Here is a 22867-nt window from a genome sequence, read left to right on the forward strand (position 1 = left end):
AATGAACAGTTTAAAATGGATTGCCATGCAGGTTGGCTAAGTAATAGTGAAAGTTTACTCTCAATTACAAAACTGATGAGCTTTCAGTTTCTTATTTTCTTAAAAGTTTATAATCAATTAATTTGGTCATGCTATGACTTAAAACATCTGTTAGAGCAAATAATAGTTTCAACACTCTTCAGTTGGATTTTTAATAACATAAACTTATTTTATCAGATTAGGTATTTACAATGTAGAGATATTTTGCTTTATGAAAGCAATTCCATTATGTAAATGTGGGCTTGCTTTTCTAACATTGTGATAAAAGGTTTTCCTCGAAATTTCCAATCAAGAAATTTATGAGGACAATCATTCTGGATTTCTCCACAGTATTCCCTGTATACTTAGTTATAGTGCTGATTTTATTGTGTTCTCTACAAGTCAGTCAAGTGTCTTTATTCAAAATTAGAGACTTGGAAAACACCTGGTTCATTCAATTTACTTAAATGTTTTAGAATATACAATTTCTAAGGTACTTTGTGATGAGCGGGAAATTTCAGATATGTATGGTATATCATCAGAATCTTTAAAAAAACCACTGTTTCGTGAGACATGCTTGTACAGAAATAATTGCAATAAAGTGTGATATGTTCTACAAGAGCATTCAGGAGAAGCTTTTTTTTTTTTTGAGTCGGAGTTTCGCTGTGTCTTCCAGGCTGGAGTGCAGTGGCACGTTCTCGGCTCACTGCAAGCTCCGCCTCCCGGGTTCACGCCATTCTCTTGCCTCAGCCTCCCGAGTAGCTGAGACTACAGGCACCCGCCACCATGCCCAGCTAATTTTTTTGTATTTTTAGTAGAGACGGGGTTTCACTGTGTTAGCCAGGATGGTCTCGATCCCCTGACCTCGTGATCCGCCCACCTCGGCCTCCTAAAGTGTTGGGATTACAGGCGTGAGCCACCACACCCGGCCCAGGAGAAACTTTTATGATAGTACACAGAGGTGATGTTTAATCTGTTCACTAAGAGATAATGCATGATTTTATTTTAGAGGATGCAGAGTGGAAACTGACCATGCTTACAAGATGCAGAGGTATTTTGCTCAGGAAGAAGGTACTTAAGAGATGTCATAAAAATGTGGCACATAGACACCATGCAATACTATGCAGCCATAAAAAAGGATGAGTTCATGTCCTTTGTAGGGACATGGATGAAGCTGGAAACCATCATTCTCAGCAAACTATCACAAGGACAAAAAACCAAACACGGCATGTTCTCACTCATAGGTGGGAACTGAGCAATGAGAACACATGGACACAGCAAGGGGAACATCACGCACCGGGGCCTGTTGTGGGGTGGGGGGAGCGGGGAGGGAGAGCATTTGGAGATATACCTAATGCTAAATGACGAGTTACTGGGTTCAGCACACCAACATGGCACATGTGTACATATGTAACTAATCTGCACGTTGTTCACATGTACCCTAAAATTTAAGTATAATAATAAAAAAATTAAATTAAATTAAATTAAAAAAAAAAGAGTACCATAGCACGGAGAATAGGGATTGGTACTTATTGAGAACCTACTGTGTTTTGTCATTGTTAACTCATTTAATTGTCTCAGGAACACCATGAGGTTTCTTGTTTTTCTGTTTTTTTCTTTAATTTCTGGGGTACATGTGCAGAACGTGCAGGTTTGTGACATAGGTATACACGTGCCATGCTGGTTTTATCTACATTTTAGAAATAAGGACTGAACTCAGGAAGTTTTAAATAATGTTCCCAAGATTGCATGGCTAGTAACTGTTGGTTGAATACCCAACTCCTCAGGCTTTGACTGCAATACTCCCACCGTTCCACCCTGCTTCCTTCTGGGAACAGATATTTTTTGTTCTAATCAACCAAGCATTTGCAAATATGTTTTCTTATTTAATGGCCTTAGCACTCTTTCACAAGGTGATCACTTATGTTTCCTTTCAATCTGGGGCTACTTCTCCATTTGCATCTGAGGAAAGGCTGCCAAATGCTGAAGAGGCCAATGTCTGTCATATTCCTGGGGCCTCTGTCACATGATCTGAATTTTCTTCCAGTTATGGCATATATTTCCAAATTTATGCTGCATCATTCCTGCCATCTTAGTCCACAACTTAAAACGGAAACCCTCAGTTCATCATCTTCTGATAAACAATATGGTTACTCTTGCCTATACTTTTATTGCACCATTTCTTTCTCATTCTGCTGCACTGTGCCATCTGGAACCTTCAATCCATCCTGAAATTGTGAACATCCCATTCCTTTTCCCAGTGCCATTCCACTAATTGCTTGTACTAAATCTGACTCTCCTCCAGGATACTTCTTTTCCCACACATCTGAAAAGGCTAATTACTTTCTTAGAGGTCTCAGTAAGAATGGGGCAGGAGGTTTAGCAACATTTTATTTATTTTATGATTTTATGCCACTCACATTGCTACTGCAAAGCACTCTGCAAAATGTGCTACATTTTTGATACTCAGACCATCTTATGTTCTCTCCTAGGTGATATAATCTTCATATTTTATTTCTTTTAACACACTGAGTAGTTCAATACACAAATTTTCAGTGTTCTTAACCATCATCCTTTATCATCTACCCTCTATTCATGCATTCTCTTTCATTTCTCACCAATCAGCTTAATCTATATCTTCCAAAACTTGTCTATCTAAATCAACTATTCCCTGCATGATTTCCTACATTCATTCTCATAAATATTTTATACAAAAATACATTTTTAGCAGACAGAGAAGAGTTGACATTGTTCATATTGTACTTTAAAGAGGGCCAAGGAGGAAATAAAAAAATACATGTTTGTATATGGAATTGTATGTACTGCACTGTTCAGGAATATACCCTTTGTTTCAGGTAAATTTATATAAAATTTAGTTTTTATTCTCTCATACCATCTGAAAATAAAACGAATAATATAAAGACAATAAATCTTACAATGTTAATTTTTTTACAACAATCTGTCTATACAGTTTCTTTGTGACTCTTGAAATACTCTCTTCTGATGATTTTCCTTTTTGTCTACTGTGATTTAACTCCCATATTCCTATGTTTATATAGTATCTGATAAGCTGTTTAAATAAAGAATAAATTCCTAAAATACATTATGAGTAAATGCTTAATAAATGCACATAACATTTTAATTAAAATATGTTGGAACTTAATTATTTTAATTTCAACTAATCTTCATGCTAAATCCTCTATCTCAAAAAAATGAACTATCTCATTTCTCTTAAAATAATTAATAGCTTTTTGTTACTTGAAACTTTTGTATTCTGAACTTTATTAATTTTATACACTATGCTACAGAACATTAATTGATACATTATGAAATATTATCATAAGTAATTAAAACTAAATAAAAATAAAAACATAAAATCTATTTTGTAATGATGTTTCCTTTTTCATATTATTGCTTTTATCTTACTAATTCTAAGCTCTCCTATTTTTCCATGAGACTCCTAAGCATTAAAGACAATTATTCACATTTCATTGGATACTTAATTATCTGATTTCAGGTCCATTTTCTTGCTACCTGCTTAATTTGTCTACTGTTCAGTTTTCTGACTCATTAAATGAGCCAGATAGGGTAATTAAAAAAATCTTTCCACTACTTATGAGAGTTTTGGGACACAATACTTCATTGTTACATGTGCTTTAATTTCCCCACCTATATATAATACATCCCTGTTATCATAATTGTGAATACAAAATGATCAAATATATACTAAGATACCTGCTTATAATAGAGCTTGCAAAAAAGTAAGCTGTTGACGAGTATTTTTTCTTATAAATATCAGAAAGAAAAATAACTTACTGAAGCATGAAGCCAGATGATAATAGAGATAGGACTGAAACTCATGTCTGACCCGTCCATGTCCAGGTACTTTTTACTAATTCACAAATATTTACAATCAATGGTGAATATAAGTGGGGTCATAGATCAACACAGAATTACGCCTTTATCTATTAGTTATGATGTATCTATTTACAAATATGCAAATAAGGACCTAAAAATTATTGGATTGACTTGGTTAATGTAATTCATATCACTTAAAATCCCTATGCAAGAGTCAAATTGACCTCAGTGCTCTAACATGAAAATTACAGAATATAGCATTTTGGGGTTCCTTTTCACTTTTTAGGCATCAGACTTATTGTGTGCAAAGAGGATCACACTTTTAATAATTGGTTTAGATCAGCTTGTTCAAAATGATAAAAATAATTTCATAGGTAGATGTGACATAGTAATATATTAAAACATTCTTCTTGACTATTTTCCCATTTCATTCAAATAAAGAGAAGTCCTGCCAGTGTACTCTACCAGAACCTCTATCTCAAAGATGCATAGATTTGTTACATTTGCAATAATTATGTAATATAGACCCCACTCTAGAAATCTTAACACTGTTTTATTTATTTAAACTATAGTTAATTTATTTTAGGTGTAGACCATCTACCAAATATACAACTTTAATTTAAATATAATAAAAATATTTATTGAAAAATTGTACAGATTGTATACTTCAATTCAATTATTCAAGTGTTTTAAATGCACATTATCACATATCTGTGCACATAAATTCTTCACTATAATGGGAGGTTCAGGCTGGTTTCTGTATAGCACTCACAATAGTTAATCTGACCTGTTCTGTCTAGTACAGTTTTACTCCTACTTCTCAGGAACAAACATTCTGTGGCCACCGTCAAGTTATCATTGCTACCAATATACGTAATTTTTATGGAAACTTAAGTCTTCAGTTCCTTTAGGACACCAACATTATTTCCATTTTCTCCTATCATAAACACATATGATTTTTTAAAATAAACTGGAACATTACTTTTGAAACTGGTTTAATATTTAAAGTTCTAGTCTAGTTGGATGATCAGCAGCTGACTTCCTTGATAGAATGGCATGCTTGTCTGCCTTCCTGGAATCCAGATGATGCAGTTATTTGGCTTACCGTGGCAATACTAAATGATAACTTGGACTGTAGCTTGTTGTAAAAATAATGTGTGAACAGTAATTTGCAAGTGATCTAATTTTTTGTTGTTGTTTGTATTTCCAGCACTTTAGATGAATTAGTTTCTGTAGAATCACCTTTAACCCATAAAAATGAATAGTTTATAAGCCTTTATACCCCAACCTGATTTTTAAAATGATAGCAAACATTTACTGAGCACAGCTATGTGTCTGACTTCAATTTTGATTGTTTTATTGTCTTTTTTACAATAACCCAGTGAGATAAGTAATGTCTTCCTTTTCAATTTATAAATTAAACATCTGAGTGTTGAGGAGGTTAAAGAGCTTAATCAATGTCACACAGCTAGAAATTTTCAGAATCTGGATTTCTATGCAGGCAGTCTAACAGAGGCCTCTCTCTTAATTATTTTGCAGCAAATAATCAAGTGGGACATTATTACATCCCAAGATATCAAGGTAATAATGTAATAGGTTTAGCAATAAGCCTTTGTATTTTATACGTGGATGTTTAGTTGCATTGTATAAAGTACTTAATACTGTACGATTATTACTTAGCATAAACTATTAATACTTGGGTCGTGTAATTACAAAGACTCCATGAAAAAGCATTTATAAAAATAAGGTTTATAAGAGAACATGTTGTTGGGTAAAATGCTGATTTTTTTCCACTGGACTCATGTCTTTCCACTTTTAATATATAGTTATTCATAGAAACATCAATGGTCACTATTTATGGAGAAGTTTTAGAGAGATATTTTAGAAATGCTAAATGTTATTATAATCATTTACTCCCATTAGACTTGAGCTTTCAGAAAAAGAAGGAAAGCAAAGGTTACTTAGAGTTTATAAATGGAACAAAATGTGCTGCTTAAAATATTGGAAAAGGAAATGCTTACATTTTAAGTTTATTAAAATGACTGTGTAACTTGAAGAATATGTGTCTGAAAGTGAACTGCTATCATTACAGCTATCTTGAATCCATTTTCAAGCAGTGTACACTCTACTCTGAGCATTGGGCAGAAGCCATTGGAAAATGTTCTTCCTGTTATTTTCTTCTACTTCCCAACATTTCGTTCTATCTTCAATGTTATTGGAATTGCAGAAATTTAATGTGTTGCATGGCTTTCTTTATTCTGTGTTTTTAACTAAGGGTTAAATAAGACATAGGAGACGGGCAAATGGTGATAAACTGTCAGACATCATTTTAATAATCTCACTGGAGACCAGTCTGACCAACATGGAGAAACCCCATCTCTACTAAAAATACAAAATTAGCTGGGTGTGGTGGCACATGCCTGTAATCCCAGCTACTAGGGAGGCTGAGGCAGGAGAATCTCTTGAACCCGGGAGGCTGAGGTTGCAGTGAGCTGAGATTGTGCACTCCAGCCTGGGCAACAAGAGCAAAACTCTGTCTCAAAAAAAAAAAAAAAATCTCACTGGGGAATACAGCTTACTTTATGGGTAAAGGGTTGGTTACTGCTACCTGATTCTCATGCCTCCCTTCAATCTAGACATTGGAGTAACCCACCCAAACAAAAGTTTGCATCAACAGAGCTAAAAAATTTAACCTGAATCACTTCTGTATTATAAATAAAATACATACTGTTATGATTTGGATGTATCCCCCAAAGTTTATATAAATTTAATACTCAATGCAACAGTGTTGAGAGATGAAACATTTAATAGAAGATTAGGTTATGGTGGCTCTGCCTCCATACTAGATTTATGCTATTATCTTAAGAGTGTATTTGTTATAAAAGTAAGCTCAGTCCTTTCTTGATCTATGTCTCATGTATGCTCTTTTGCCCTTCTGCCCTCTGTATTTGATGGCACAGCATGAAGGCCCTCACAAGATGCTGACACCATGCTCTTAAACTCTCCAGCTTCCAGAATTGCAAGCCAAAAATAATTCTATTTATTATAAATTATTCAGTCTGTGGTATTCTGTTACAGCAGCATAAAATGATAAAGTCAAATGTCAAATGATAAAGAGAGAGTGAGAGAGCAAAAACAGGACATTCTGGCGGGGCAAGGTGGCTCACGCCTGTAATCCCAGTACGTTTGGAGGCTGAGTTGGGCAGATCACCTGTGGTCAGGAGTTTGAGACCAGCGTGACCAACATGTTGAAACCCCATCTCTACTAAAAATACAAAATTAGCCAGGCATTGTGGTGCATGCCTGTAATCCCAGCTACTCAGGAGGCTGAGACAGGAGAAGTGCTTGAATCCGGGAGGTTGGGGTTGCAGTGTACCAAGATTGTGCCATTGTACTCCAGCCTGGGCAACAAGAGCAAAACTCCGTCTCAAAAAGTAATAAATAAATAGGACATTCATTTTCTAAAAAAGTGCAAGGTTTTCATTCAACAAATAGAGTTGGAGGGAGTTGGTGCAGTGTGGTGAAGTTTGCTATGGTAGTATGAATGGAAGCAAATTTTGTTGAATTAGTTTCTGGAATAGGGACAAATGAGTAGGCACTGGCTGAATATTTTAAAGTATATTAAGATTAATGAAAACTAAGTTATTCCTTGTTTTATTAGTTATTAAGAAAAGGGAAAGTGTGAGTGCCTAACATAGAAACAAATAAATGACTATAAAACTGTCTAGTTTTTAACATCATACTAAGTTCAAAATATATGTTTGAACCTTCACCGATATTTTAAGAAAAAAGCTCTTATGTTGAAACTATGAAAATGGGCTGAGATAGTGCAATTTATTATCATTATAATGATACAAAATAAATATTTTTCTTCAAATTAAATTTTATCTCTTTTTTCTTTAAAAAGATATCCAAATTATCTGTTTATATTATAACAAAATGATTTTATGGGAATTAGGTGAATTGGTCAAAGTAGGTCAATCCATTTTGGTAAGCAATTTTCCATTTGTGAATTTAGTTTGGTATTATGCTATAACTGGAAGCTTCATTTATTAAAAAGGTAAAAAGCTAAAGTAATATCAAAAATGCAGGCTGGGAAAAATATATTTAAAAATTCTTTGAAACTGGAGCAAGCTTTGTAGATCATTGAAAAGTTAGAGTATCACGGAGAAATGTTACACAATGCACTGGTTATTAAGAGTTTTCATCTCTCAACTAAATTTAGCAGACATTTTTAAGCATTACTAGGTATCAGACACTGGGTATTCAAAGAAGGAAGTACACTGTAAGAGAAGCAAATCCCTATTTCGAGAGGGAATAATGAGAAAGGGGAACAATGGAAGAAGTTAAAACCCCAGGTTTCTGGTCTGAATGTGTCATGGTTCTACTATTAACAGTAACAAACAAAAGGAAATATGGAGGATTGTAAGGGGGCAATACAATGAGTTCAATTTGGACACAGTAAGTCTAAGATGCCTTTAGACATCTGTGTTAAGATATCCAGTAGGCAGTTTTTAAATTCAAGATAAAGATCAATTATAAATATTGATCTGGAGTCATCAGCATAAGAATTAGAAGAGTGGGAGAGGGTATGAATATCTAGGATTAAGAGGGGAAAGAGAATCTATGAATACTAAATTTTTAGGAGAAAGTATTCAAAAGAAAAATGCAGAGAAAATCTGGGGAGAGTGGTGTCACAAAAATCAGAAGGAACAGTTTCAGAAAGGAAAGTTTAAGAAATTCAAGTTGAGAGGCAAGTCAAGTAAGACAAGAAAGGGGAAAAAATGCCCATTGTATTTATGAATTAATTAATTACTGGCATTGCAAGTTCGAATTTGGAATCATGAAAAGGCTTTCTGTGCTGTGGTTACACTCTAGCACAGATGTTTAATTATGACTGCGTTTTCCTGTGCAAATAAGATCATTTTGTTTCTGTGTCCAAAATGGACAATAGAATGTTCTATATTAGAAGCAAAACACAAAACATTTTCTAACTATTTTGTAAAACTGATAGATTAGCATTTGGAATGATGTAGGGTTTTGCTGATGATGGCATTTTATTGTAATATCTGGAATAGAGGCTCAGTTTACTTCAATTGTCCTCATTGCTTTTACCTATCAAGTAGTCATGACATTTGCTCTTTATGTTTTCTGAAAGTTTTATGAAGATTTTAAATGATCATAATGCAGCCAAAGAATGGCTTGTAAAGAACAACTAAAATAATTTGAGATTTTAGTGGGTAAAACCGAAAGTGATCATTTAAGGGGAGAGTAAAAGGATTTATCTATTCTTTTTGAAAGAAAAAAGGATGCTAATCAACAGGAGAACAATACCTAAAAACAGAAAAATACCCATTGCACAAAATATTTGTTTACACAGCAGGTAATAAGATTGTGGAGTACATTACCCTAAGAGGTATTTTAGCAGAAAATTAGAGGGGGAACCATGTCCATTTTAGGTGCTGTCCATTTATTGCCTGGAGTCATGTGGAAAGTCCAGCACATGGCCAATGAATAATTAGCATTTGTTGAATGAAAAGGTTGATATGCTTACTGACCCAAGAGGGTACAACAAAGTCTATCTGTCCTGTGACAATCAGGATTAATCTTATTATACTGTTTACCCCTATCATTCCCCATTCCCTGAACTATCATCCCCGTAAGACTTCGTTTATTTATTTACTTAATTTGCAACTCAACTCCCAACTCTCCTATATTAAAAAAATTTCTACCATGCCATCTGTAACTCAGGGTATATTTTTATAGCAAAATATCTTATATACATTCATTCTTTTCCCTGAAGGCTTTCTTCACCTTATTACTCTGATTGAACCATGTCTCTCCTGTGAGAACATGACTTCTCATGCAGCCCTCTCAAGTAATGAATATTTTTCTTTTCACACATCTTGCTGCACTGAACCTCATTTCCACCTCTAGAATCTAGAACTTTCTCTCTTTGCTTCCTAAAATTTCCTATGTTTGGATTTCATGGCAGCAGACTATACCACCCATTACCCACTATAGAGGATACTCATCTATTCTCATTGTGGCCATTCCTCCTTTATCTCTAGCTCATTCTCCTTCTAGCTCATTCCCTAAAACTATTTTTGATATTACTCCAATATTCCTCAACCATTCATTCTTATGAGCAGCTCCTAAACCTGCACTGCCAAATTTATTAACCTATAGCTATAGGCAGATTTTATAAATTAAGTTTATTAAAATGAGTTAATTTCTTAGTTGCAGTAGCCACATATCAGAAGGACATTAGTCATATGTGGTAGTGGCTATTGTGGCTATATTAACATTCTCATCATCACATACATTTTTATTGGCGAGTACTTCCCTAAACCTCTTTATTTCCAGTAACTGCATCCCCTTCATACCTCAAATTTAATGTTCAAATCCCCAGTTATTTATTTGTTTCTATCTTATTTCTTCTAGTCACATGACTTTTATGATATATAACTCATTGATGAAACCAAATGTTTCTTTCTGATACTCAGTATATTCTCATTTACTTGTGTGCCCATGTTCAGCAATATAATCACACCCTTACAAGCACCATCAAATTACTCATTCTTCTCTGGCATGGTCAAACTCAGCTGGTAAAACTTCAAAGACAAATACCAGCTATTTACAGGGCTTATGCAACTGAACATGGTTCACTGACAAACAAAATTATACTGAATAGCCTTACATTATATACATGACTATCAACCTCAAGTGGGTCCTTTGGGTTGCCTGGTATTTATATTATATTTTTATATCCTTTCAGTCTATTGTTTCTTGAGATGATAATTTCTTAACTTTCCTTCTCATATCTTCCCTTTTCCCCTGTTAATATGAATGGGGACTGTTCAGGTACCCAGGTGATGTCACCTTGTATTCAATTCTCACACTGCTATGAAGAAATATTCCAGACAGGGTAATTCATAAAGGAAAGATGTTTAATTGACTCACAGTTCTGCATTGCTGAGGAGGACTCAGGAAAATTACCAGCATGGTGGAAGGCAAAGGAGTAATAGGCAGCTTCTTCACAGGATGGAAGGATGGATTGAGTGTAAATAGAAGAAATGCCAGATGCTTATAAAACCATCAGGTCTCATGAGACTTACTCACCTTTATGAGAACAGCATAGGAGAAACTGCCCCCATAATTCAATTACTTCCACCTGGTTCTGCCCTTGACATGTGGGGATTATAGGGATTACAATTCAGGATGAGATTTGGGTGGGGACACAGAACCAAACCATATCACACGCTTCTACTTATATGTCATTTCCTCAAACCAAATCAAAGACATTGCTTCAGTACTTCTTATTGCTATTCTCTCTCTCCAGAGTAAACATTATTTGCATATAAGACCACAAGAAATTCGGCCATTCTTAAACAAGCAAAAACCAAGCAACAAATAAAACCTGTTCTAACTTCATTTCTCCATTCTCTTTTAAAACTTGCCATCTTTGAAAAATATTAACTCCTGTCTTCCAGTTTCTCCCCTTTCATTTTTTCTTGAATGTGATAAATTCTGGCTACTGTGGCCATCATTTCTAGAAACTGCTCTTCTCACTCTTATTCATCACATTGCTAAATACAAGGGTAAATTATAATGGTATTATTTCTTAGCCTATTAACAACTTTTACAATATTTCATCAAGTGAAACACTTTCAGTATTTAAATTTTGGATCAAAAATCTCTCCTTTTTGTCTCTCCACTTCTTCTCTTTCCCTATTGAAGGTTTCTGCTCATCTCTCAGTCCTCAAAACTTTGAATTGCTCCAGCTCCAGTCCTTAAAGCATCTGTTTTCGTTATTTCATACTTTGTTAACATATAGGTCAATGGCTTTAAATATCAAATATATAATAAGAAGTCATATTTTATAGCTTTCTAAACATCTCCTCTTGCATGAGTAATAGGCAACTCAAACTTAAGATACATAAAAGATGGACTACAGATCATTTTCCCCAATCCTGTTCCTCATATTATTTTCTCAGTTTTAGAAAAATTAAGCTCACTTATATGGGCAGCATTTTCCTAAATCTTATTTCCAGAAACCACCTCACCTCAATACTCTCAAATTGAAATGTCCACTTCTTCAGTCAGTAACTTATCTTTATTTCATTTGTCTTAATGGTATGACTTCTGTGAAAGGAAAATAAATCTTGGGACCCCAAAATTACTAAGCTAAAGAGAAAAGTCAGTTGGAAACTGCTTAGGGCAAAACTGCCTCCCATTCTATCAAAAGTCATCCCTCTGCTCACTGAGATAAAAGGAAATCTGATTGCTTCTTTTGGAAAGGCTAATCAGAAACTCAAAGGAATGCAACCATTTGTCTCTTGTCCACCTATGACCTGGAAGCCTCCTCTCCTTTTTGAGTTGCCCCACCCTTCCAGACTAAACCAATGTACATCATACATCTATTGATTGATGTCTCCTGTCTTTCTAAAATATATAAAACCAAGCTGTTCCCCAACCACCTTGGACACATATTGTCAGGATCTCCTGAGGCTGTGTTGCTGTGTTACGTGTGTGCATCTTTAACTTTGGCAAAATAAATTTCTAAATTGACTGAGACCTGTGTCAAATATTTGAGGCTCACACTTCTATTACATATAGCTCATTGACCAAACCAAATATTTCATTGTAACATATATCATGTCTTATTTTCCTTATGAAGAGCCACTTTCAGTTGTGCTGGCCAAATGACTGTCGTTTTTGATTCCTGATTTCTTTTTTTTTTTTCACTTCTCACATCCAAATAGCTTATAATTTTGGCACTATTTAAAAAATATCCAGAATCAAAACAATTCTTGCTACTTCCATTGCTAATATCACAAGCCAAACTACTAAAATATCTTAACTGAATTATTACAATAGCCTCTTAATAATATCCATTTTCACATACTTGCTTCCTATTCTACCACCAACACCAAATCTATAAAGAACATGGAAGTCAGAATAATATGCTGCATATGTTAGGTCATTGTTACTCTGCTCTTCTTTTGCACAAAATGCTAATGACCTATAAGGTTCTCATGTTATAGCTGCTGTTGACTTTTTAGCTTTATCTTCCACTACTCTTTCTCTTCCTTCATTTTTTTTCCAGCAATGCTGATCAACTTGCTGCTATTGAACATACCAAGATCTCTGCTTGAGAGCTTTTGAATCTGCTGTACCTCTGTTTGGAATACCATTCTCCCAGGTAACTACAGGAATTGCTGCCTAATTTCCTGGAAGTTTGCTTTAATGCTGTCTTCTCAGTAGTTATCCTCCAAGCATCTCATTTTAAATATAAACTCTCCTATTTCTTTCTCATCAGTATCATTCATACTTTATTTTGTCCCAGTGACTTTTTATAGTCTGACATATTATATGTCTAACTTATTTATTTTATGTATACCTCCCTTTAGAATATAAGATTTATGAAAGCAAAGTTTTATTTTATTTTTCTTTATTTTGTTCTCTTCACATGAAATTGTACCAGGGGAAGAGAAAGTGGTGCAAGATTGCCAAATAAAACCATCCAACAATCATCCCCCAAAAGGAACACCAAATTGAACAACTATCCATACAAGAAAGCACCTTCATAAGAACCAAAAATCAGGTAAGAAATCACAGAACCTGGTTCTAACATCATATCAAGAAAAAAGGGACTGAAGAGGGTAGAAAGACAATCTTACATTGCCTACATAATCCTTTGCCCATCCCTTGGCAGTGCCTCAAGGAGAGAGAATCTGTGTATTTAATGTGGAGGGAGAGCCAAATGATTCTGGGATTTTGCATTGGAACTCAGTGCTACTCTGTCACAATGGAAGGCAACACAGGGCAGAATTTCACCAGAGCCCATGGAGAGAGCATTTAAACCAGCCCTTACTGGAAGGGAATCCTCTGTCTCAGTGGAAGAAAGCTAAGTTTCAGCTAGCTTCACCATCAATGGACTGAAGTGTCCTGGGGTCTTGAATAAATTTGGAAGACAGGCCACAAAGGACTGCAGTCCTTGGTGAAGTCCTCATGCTCCTCTGGCCTTGGAGCCGATGGATGTGGAGTGCCTGTGACACGGAGACACCAGTTGTAATGGCCAAAGGAGTATTTTCATTGACCCTTTTCCAACTCCAGGCAGCACAGCTAAGGGAGAATTATTATTATTATTATTTTTCCACTTGGGGAAAGGAGAGGGAAGAGTACAGAGGGCTTTTTGTCTTAAAACTTGAGTACTGGCTAAGCCATAGTGAAATAAAGCACTAAGCAGACTTCTGAACTTCTCAATTCCAGGTTCTAGCTCCTGGATGGCATTTTCTAGATAAACTCTCAGCCAGAAGAGAACTCACTGCCCTGAAGGGAAGGACCCAGTTCTCTCAGGATTCACCACCTGCTGACAAAAGAGCCTTTGGGCCTTGAATAAACAATAGCAGTAGACAGGTAGTAGTCCTCACAGGACTTAACTGATACCCAGTACCGTGGTGAACTCAAGTTGATCCATCACAGACCCAGTTGCAGTGGCCACAGAACTACTTGCATCACTTGTTCCCTAACTCCAGACACCATGGCACATACAGAGACAGACTTCTTCTGTTTGGAGGAAAGTGAGGGAAGAAAATAAGAAACTTTGCTTTGTAATCCAGGAAATTATTTTGGATTCTATCCAAATCCACCAAGGTAATACATCTAGGGGTCTGCAAGAGCCACACCATTACGTGGCCTGGGATGTCCCCTAGAGCTAATACAGCTGCAGTGACCAAGACTTAACTCACATTGTTCAATTTATTTTGAATATCTGGAAAGCCTTCTCAAGTAGGATGAGTACAACTAAGCCCAGACTAAGAATTAGAGTAAATATCTAAAACTTCAATGCTCAGATATCAGTGAACATCCACTAAGCGTCAAGAACATCCCGAATACAAAGGGCCTCCACCAAATGAATTAAATAAGGCAACAGTGACTAATCCTGGAGTGCTAGAGATAAGTCGCCTTTTAGACAAAGAATTTTAAATATCTGTTTTGAGGAAGGAAGCCCAAAGAACTTGAAGATAACATGAAGAATGAATTCAGAATCTTATCATTGAGATTTAACAGAGATTAAAACAATTTTTTAAAAACCAACAGAAATTCTGCAACTGAAAAACTCAATTGGAAAAGTATGAAATGCTCAGGACTCACTCAGCAGCAGAATTAATAAAGCAGAAGAAATAATAGGTAAACTTGAAGACATGCTATATGAAAATACACAGAGGAGAAAAAAGAAAAAAAGAAAAAAATAATGACGTATGCCTACAAGATCAAAAAAGCCTTGAAAGGGCAAATGAAAGAGGTATTGGCTGTACTCTTTAAAGAGTATATATATATATATATATATATATATATCGAGAGAGAGATCAGGTACGAAAATGTATTCAAAGAAATAATAACAGAAAACTTTTTAGTTCTAGAGAAAGATATAAATATTTAGATACAAGAAGGTCATAGAACCTCAAGAGACCTTAATACAAATAAGGCTACCTCAAGGCATTTAATTATCAAAGTCCTAAATGTTAGGTGTAAAGTAAGGATTCAAAAATGGCAATATAAGACAACAAATAACATAAGAAATAGCTCCAGTATGTTGACAACAGCCTTCTCAGTGGAAACCTCACAGGCCAGGAGAGAGTGACATGACATATTCAACTTGTTAAATAAAAGAAACAAACAAACAAAAAACACTTTTTTCTTCTAGAATATTATATCTAGAAAAAATATATATACATATATTTCAAACATGAAGGAGAAATAGTCTTTCCCAAACTAATAAAAGCTGAGGAATTTCACTAACATCAAACCTGTCCTGTAAGAAATGCTAAAGAGAATGTATTAATCTGAAAGAAAAGGATGATAATGAACAATAAGAAATCATCTAAAGATACAAACTAGACTGGTAGCAGTAAGTACTTGGAAAAATGCAGAATATTTTAACACTGTAATTGTGATGTGTAAACTACTTACATCTTGAGTGGGAAGAATTAAAAAAACATAAAATACAATAATTACAATAACTTTTTAAGGGATAGAGACTATAAAAAAGCATAAATGGAAATAAACAAAAAAGAAGTAGGAGGAATGGAGTTGTGTAAAGTTTTAGTTTTCCCTTTGTTGGTTCAATTGTTTGCTTTTTGTAATCAGAGTTGAGTTGTCATCAATTTAAAATAATTGTTTATAAAATATTACTTGCAATCATGGTAACTTCAAATTACAAAAAAGTACAAGAAATACACAAAAATTTAAAAAGATAGAAATTAAACGTACTGCCAGAAAAAAAAAAATGTTTACAGAAGACAGAAATAAAGGAAGAAACAGAGAATCAAAAAATAACCACAGAACAATAGCAAAATGGCAGTCATAAATCCTTACGTATCAATAATAACATTGAATGTAACTGAACTAAATTATCCAATCAAAAGATAAAGTGGCTGAATAAATTTTTAAAAAAGAGGTCAAACAATACGCTACATACAAGAAACTCATTTCAACTATAAAGATACACATAGACTTAAAATAAAAAGATGAAAAAAGATATTCCATGCAATGGAAACCAAAACAGCAGAAGTAACTATACTCATAACAGATAAAGATATTTTAAGATAAAAACTATCAAAAGAGACAAAGAAGGGCAAAATTATATCACTATGATAATAAAGTGACCAACTTATCAAGAAGATATAGCAATTGTAAATATATATGCACTGAACACTGGAGCACAAAGATATATAAAACGAATGTTAAAATTAAAGACAGAGATAGACATTAATACAATACCAGCTGGACACCTGAACACCCTAATTTCTGCAGTGAAAGCTCATCCAAACAGAAAATCAACAAAGAAATATTGGACTTAATCTGCACTATAGATCAAATGAACCTAGTAGATACTTACAGAATACTTCGTCTAACAGCTGCAGGATATACATTCTTTTCCTCAGCACATGGATCACTCTCAAATACAGACCATACATTAGGTGATACAAAATATTCAAAAAAATAAAATTAAGATATGTGTCTTTTCTGACCACAATGGAATAATCAGTAACAAGAGGAACTTTGAAAGCTGTACAGAAACACAGACATTACACAAAATGTTCCTGAATGACCAGTAGGTCAATAAAGAAATTATGATGGAAACTAACAAATGTTTTGAAAAAAATAGTAATGAAAAGACAACATATCAGAACCTATGGGATACACAAAAATCAGCACTAAAAGGAAAGTTTATAGCAGTAAATGCTTACATCAAAAGGGAATAAAAACTTCAAATAAATAACCTAACAATGTGTTTTACAGAACTAGACAAGGAAAAGCAAGCCAAAATTAATAGGAAAAAATAAATAATAGAGATCAGAGCAGAAATAAACAAAATTCTAAAATAGAAAAGATTATTGAAAAACTTGGTTTTTTGAAAAAATAAACAGAATAACCCAAACTTTAGCCAGACAAAGAAGAGAGAAGACCAACTAAAATTAGAGATGAAAAAGGAGACATTATAACTGATAACCTAGCAACTCAAAAGATCATTAAAGATAAGCAATTACATGCCAAAATTGAAAAACCTAAAAGAAATGAATAAATTCCTAGACACATACAACCTACCAATATTGAACCATGATGAAATCTAAAACCAAAATTAACCAATAACAAGTAACAAGACTCAAGTCATAATAAATCTCCCATCAAAGAAAAGTTCAGGACCCCATGACTTCACTCCTGAATTCTACCACACATTTGAAGAAGAACAGATACTAATTCCACTGGAACCATTCCAAATAATCTAAGAGGAGAAAATATTTTCAAACTCATTCTATGAAGCCAGTATTTTCCTGCTACCAAAACCAGACAAAGATACAACAACATCAATAAAAACTATAGGCCAGTACCTCTGATGGACACAGATGCAAAATTCTCAACTGACTGCAGCAAATCAAAAGCAACAACACAATAAAAAGATCCTTTATCATGATCAAGTGGGATTTATCCAAGGATGTTATCACTAGAGCAATTAGACAAGAGAAAGAAATAAAGGTATTCAAATTGAAAATAAATCAAATTATTCTTTTTGCAGATTATATGATCTAATGTCTAGCAAAATCAAGACTCCTTCAAAAAACTATTAGAACTGATAAATTCAGAAAAGTAGTAGGATACAAAATCAACATGCAAAAATCAGTAGCATTTACATATGCCAAAGAAAAAAATCTACAAAAAATTATAAAAGTAACTCAATTTATAAAAGCTACAAATAAAATAAAATACCTAAGAATAAACTTAACCAAAGATGTAAAATATCTCTACAATGTAAACTATAAAATGTTGATAAAAGGAATTAAAGAGGACACAAAAGTGTAAAGATATTCTATGTTCATTAATTGGAAGAATTAATATTGTTAAAATATCCATACTACCCAAAGCAATCTACAGTCAAAATACCAATGATATTCTTCACAGAAATAAAAAAAGTGTCCTGAAATTCATATGGAATCACAAAAGACCCAGAATAGCCAGAGCCATCCTGAGCAAAAAGAACAAAACTGGAGGAATCACATTACCATCTTTAAATTATACTACGGAGCTGTTTTATCTGAAATAGCACAGTACTGGCATAAAACAGACACATTGACCAATGGAACAGAATAGAAATTCCAGAGATAAATCCATACATCTACAACATTTTCAACAAAGGTGCCAAGGGTATACATCAATCAGGGAGAGGACAGTCTCTCCAATAAATGATGAGAAAACTGGACATCCACATGCAGAAAAATGAAACTAGACTCCTATCTGTCATCACATACAAAAATCAAATCAAAATTTGATTAAGGACTTAAATCTAAAACCTGAAACTATGAAAGTATTGAAAAAAATAGTGCAGAAACTTTCCAGGACATTGGTCTGGACAAAGATTTCTTGAGTAATATCTGAAAAGCACAGGCAACAAAAATAAACATGGACCAATAAGATCTCATCAAGCTAAAAAGCTTCTCTCCAGCAGAGGATACAGTTAATAAATTGATCAGACAACCTAAACAATGAGGGAAAATATTTGCAAACTGCCTATTTGACAAGGGTTCAATAACCAGAATATACAAGGTAGCCCAACACCTCAATAAGAAAAATAATATAATGGGCAAAATATGTGAATAGACATTTCTCAGAAGGAGACATATGGAAAGGACAACATGTATATAAAAATGTGCAATATAATTAATTATCAGATAAATGAAAATCAAACATACAATGAGATATTATCTTATCCCAATTAAGATGGCTTTTATCAAAAAGTCAGGCAATAATAAATATTGGTGAGGATGTGGAGAAAGAGGAAACTTCATACACTCTTGGTGACCATAAATTATTACAGCCACTATACAGAAGCAGAATGGAGGTTTCTTAAAAAACTAAAAATAGAACTACCATGTGATCCAGGAATATCACTGATAGGTATATACCCTAAAGAAAGGAAATCAATAAATTGAAGAGGTATCTGCATTCCCATGTTTATTGCAGCACTATTCCCAATAGGCAAGATTTGGAATTAACCTAAGTTTCCATCAAAAGATGAACAGATAAAGAAAATATGATACATAAACCCAGTGGAATATTATTCAATCATAAAAAAGAATAAAACCATGTCATTTGCAACAGGATGGATGGAACTGGAGGTCATTATGTTAAGTGAAATAAGCCTGGCAGAGAAATACAAAGTTTATATTATTTCACTTATATGTGGCACTAAAAATTAAAACAATGGAGTCATGGAGTTTGAGAGTACAATGATGCTGACCAGATGCTGGGAAGGATAGCAAGGAGGAAGAGAGAAAGTGGGATGTTTAATGGGTACAAAATGTAGTTAGAAAGAATAAGGTCTAATATTTGATAGTACTGACAAGGTAACTACAGTCAATAATTCAGAGTATGTCTTACTGTGAAAAGGGAAACATTATAATGTTCTTAACTCAAAGAAATGATAAATGCTTTTAGTGAGGATACCCCCAGTTACCCTGATTTGATTATTACGTGTTGTATGACTGTATCAAAACGTCACATGTACTATATATACATATATATGCCTACTATGATAAAAATTAAAAAATTAAAATTTTACCTGGTATAAAATAGGTTCTTAGTTAATATTTCTTTTAAAAGTAAATAAATTTATAAATAACACTGGTGTAAATATATAAGAGAAACAGAAACCTATGTAACATTTCAAAATGGATGTAAAATCATCTCTTGAGGGAAACTCATGTCTCTCAGCTTTATCACTTGATTTCCAACCTGCAAAAAAATAAAAAAAAAAATAAGTTGCTGAAGTTCCATAGTCCTAATCTATGTCCATGAAAAAACATAATTTCTCCCCAAAACATGATTGATGATGAATAAATTTTCATATAATGCAATATGATTTAACTCATGTTCTCTTTAGGTTTAATTAAAAACGAACATAAGTGCGTAATAAGCACAATGTTGTACAAATGTTTGCTGAAATAACTTTTTCTTTACTTTTTAAACTTCTATTTTCACATAAATCTATAATTCAATGTAGCAGTCACCTAATCAAGGTTTTATTAAGCACTATTTTTAAACATGTTATGACAATTAAGGATGACATATAATACATGTAATATAATCATTAGTATAATTACTACATCGATTTTTTTCAGCTTTAAGTTACAATTGACAAATAAACATCATATATATTTGAAATGTAAAGATGACATTTTAATGTACATATATATTATGAAATGATTTCCATAATCAAGCTCATCAACCTATCCATCACTTCACATATTTACTTTTTGTGTATGAGAACACTTAAGATAAATTTTTAGGCAAACTTCTAATGTATAATACATTATGATAAACTGCAATTAATACTACATAGTGATAATAATTATAGTATATTTATGTTTCAATGAATTCAAACAGACATAAAACATATAAGTATCTTGATTAACTTCTAAGTAAGATTTTGGAAGCTTCTTTTTTGTATTTTAGAACACATAAGCTAAAATTTCTATTTTAATAATATCCTTCTCCATTTTCACATGTGAAAATGCCACATCCTTGAAAAATCCTTTGTTTTCTAATGGTCTTCTTGTTACTGTTGTTACTGACTTCTCTGATTAAAACAAATTAAACAACTGTAGTTATTTCAGAATGTCCCTACAACTTTTGTAGCTTCATTCCTTGTCGTTTTTAGCTTTTAAACTTTTCAAACCTGGTTGATGTCAATAAATAGGAATCAAATCATAAATGTCTTTATATCTAAACATAAATTTCAACATACCTGAGTGTATAATTTTACACGTAATTATAAGTGCCACATGTCACCACTAGATATGTGCCTTTTGAACTAAGTAGCTAATTGCAAAATCTCTCCATGAAGAAACATCTTATTTAATAAAGATAATCACTGTTAGTTATTTTATCAGCCACCAGTTTTCTGATATTAAGGTCTAACAGTACCAATTAAAAAAATTCACTAATAAAGATATTATGGATATAAATTTTTATTGTAGAAATTACTTAAAATCAGTATCCTGAGGTAATTACATAATAAATGACATACCTTCTAAAGGTCAATGAATATAAATAATTAAATGTCTACATCTATAGATAGACAGATGGGGAAAATGTATCAGAAGAAAGGAAAAAGAATGGAAAAAAAGCAATGAGTAATTTCCATCAAGATATTTCAGGCAGAAGAAAGTCAGTTGAAAGGGTTTGAAATTCATAAAAGAAGATAATACTTGGGAAATGAATTGTAAACAGGAGACTCTGTAGGAGACTGTAATAGTAGTTAAAGTGATGAAACATTGATTTAAATCTGTGAGAGGGAAGATGAAGTCAAATTGAACAATTTGAGATATTTTTATTTAATAGAATTGAAAGAAAGATGGTCAAGAATGACTCTGGACTTTCTAACATTAGAAATTTAGTAATATCATTTATAGAAATAAAGAGGAAAAGGAAAGATTTGAGACCATTTGAATCTCATGTTTTTCTTATCATTTTAGGTTAGGTTTTTGTGCAGCGTCCTGATGGAACTTCAATACACACTTGATACTGTGAGCATGAAATTTTCAAGGCAAGTTGCATCTGCTGATGACTTTCTTAGCAATATAACCAATCCAGACCTTATTTTCAACTCAAGAAATTTATATTCCACTGCTTATTGGATATTTTCACTGAGATGTCTCACAGACATCTAAAACTTAACATTCGCCAACTTGGAATTTATTACCATTGCTCGAAATCTACTCCTTTCCAATATCGCTTAGCTTGAAAATAACACTACCATCTCTCAAACACATTAAAAAAATGCTATGGATGGCAGCAGTGGTCTGTTTGGTGCTGCTGCAGCCATAATGCTGGCTTCAGTGAGAGACGTGCAGTAGAGGCTGTGCACTCCATGTAGCCAGCGAGCGCCCTGCCCGCTTCTGAGTTGGCAGAGCGGGAGCCGGGTACTCCCTGGGTGCAGCTGCCGCTGCCTAGCCACGGATATGGACCGGGGCATCCCTATGCTCTTCCGGCTGGGAGCAGGCAGGAGCCCCACCCTCCTGAGTGCAGCTGCAGCTGTGGAATCAGGCACCTCTGCACTCTTGGAAACGGACTGGAAAGGACTCACCTTCCTCTCAGGCTCAGAGGTGCCTGCTCCCACTGCCTGGCCTTTCCCCACTCCCAACACCGACTCTGATCTCATAGCAAATTTGAGGCCAAGATCAAAGCTGTTGCAAACCGGCCAGGTGTGAGCAAGCTCCAGGCAGTGCTGACTCCAGACTTTGGGTGCTGACAAGCACAGGAGGGAATCCTGGGCACTATTATCAGTGGTAGAAGGCAGACAGACTCCTTGGCGGAAAGGGGTGGGTCCCTGGTGAAGCCCCACCTTTAAGCGGGAGAAGGCCTGAATCCTGGGGGCCAGGCTGCCAGTCCCCGGACCGGAGTGGAAACTTACTCTGCTTTTGCT

The 22867-nt window shown here is 34.2% G+C and overlaps 1 long non-coding RNA gene across 1 annotated transcript; it reads left to right on the forward strand.

Annotated features, from left to right (window-relative positions):
* The first annotated feature begins 12980 nt into the window (after window positions 1-12980).
* Window positions 12981-20454, forward strand: LOC117979993 (uncharacterized). The gene is made up of 3 exons (XR_004671105.3): window positions 12981-13081; window positions 13364-13483; window positions 14152-20454. It is a non-coding gene; the product is annotated as an uncharacterized LOC117979993 (long non-coding RNA).
* The last annotated feature ends 2413 nt before the right edge of the window (window positions 20455-22867 follow it).

The sequence above is a fragment of the Pan paniscus genome, chromosome 3 (genome assembly GCF_029289425.2).
Source record: "Pan paniscus chromosome 3, NHGRI_mPanPan1-v2.0_pri, whole genome shotgun sequence".
Classification (NCBI taxonomy): domain Eukaryota; kingdom Metazoa; phylum Chordata; class Mammalia; order Primates; family Hominidae; genus Pan; species Pan paniscus.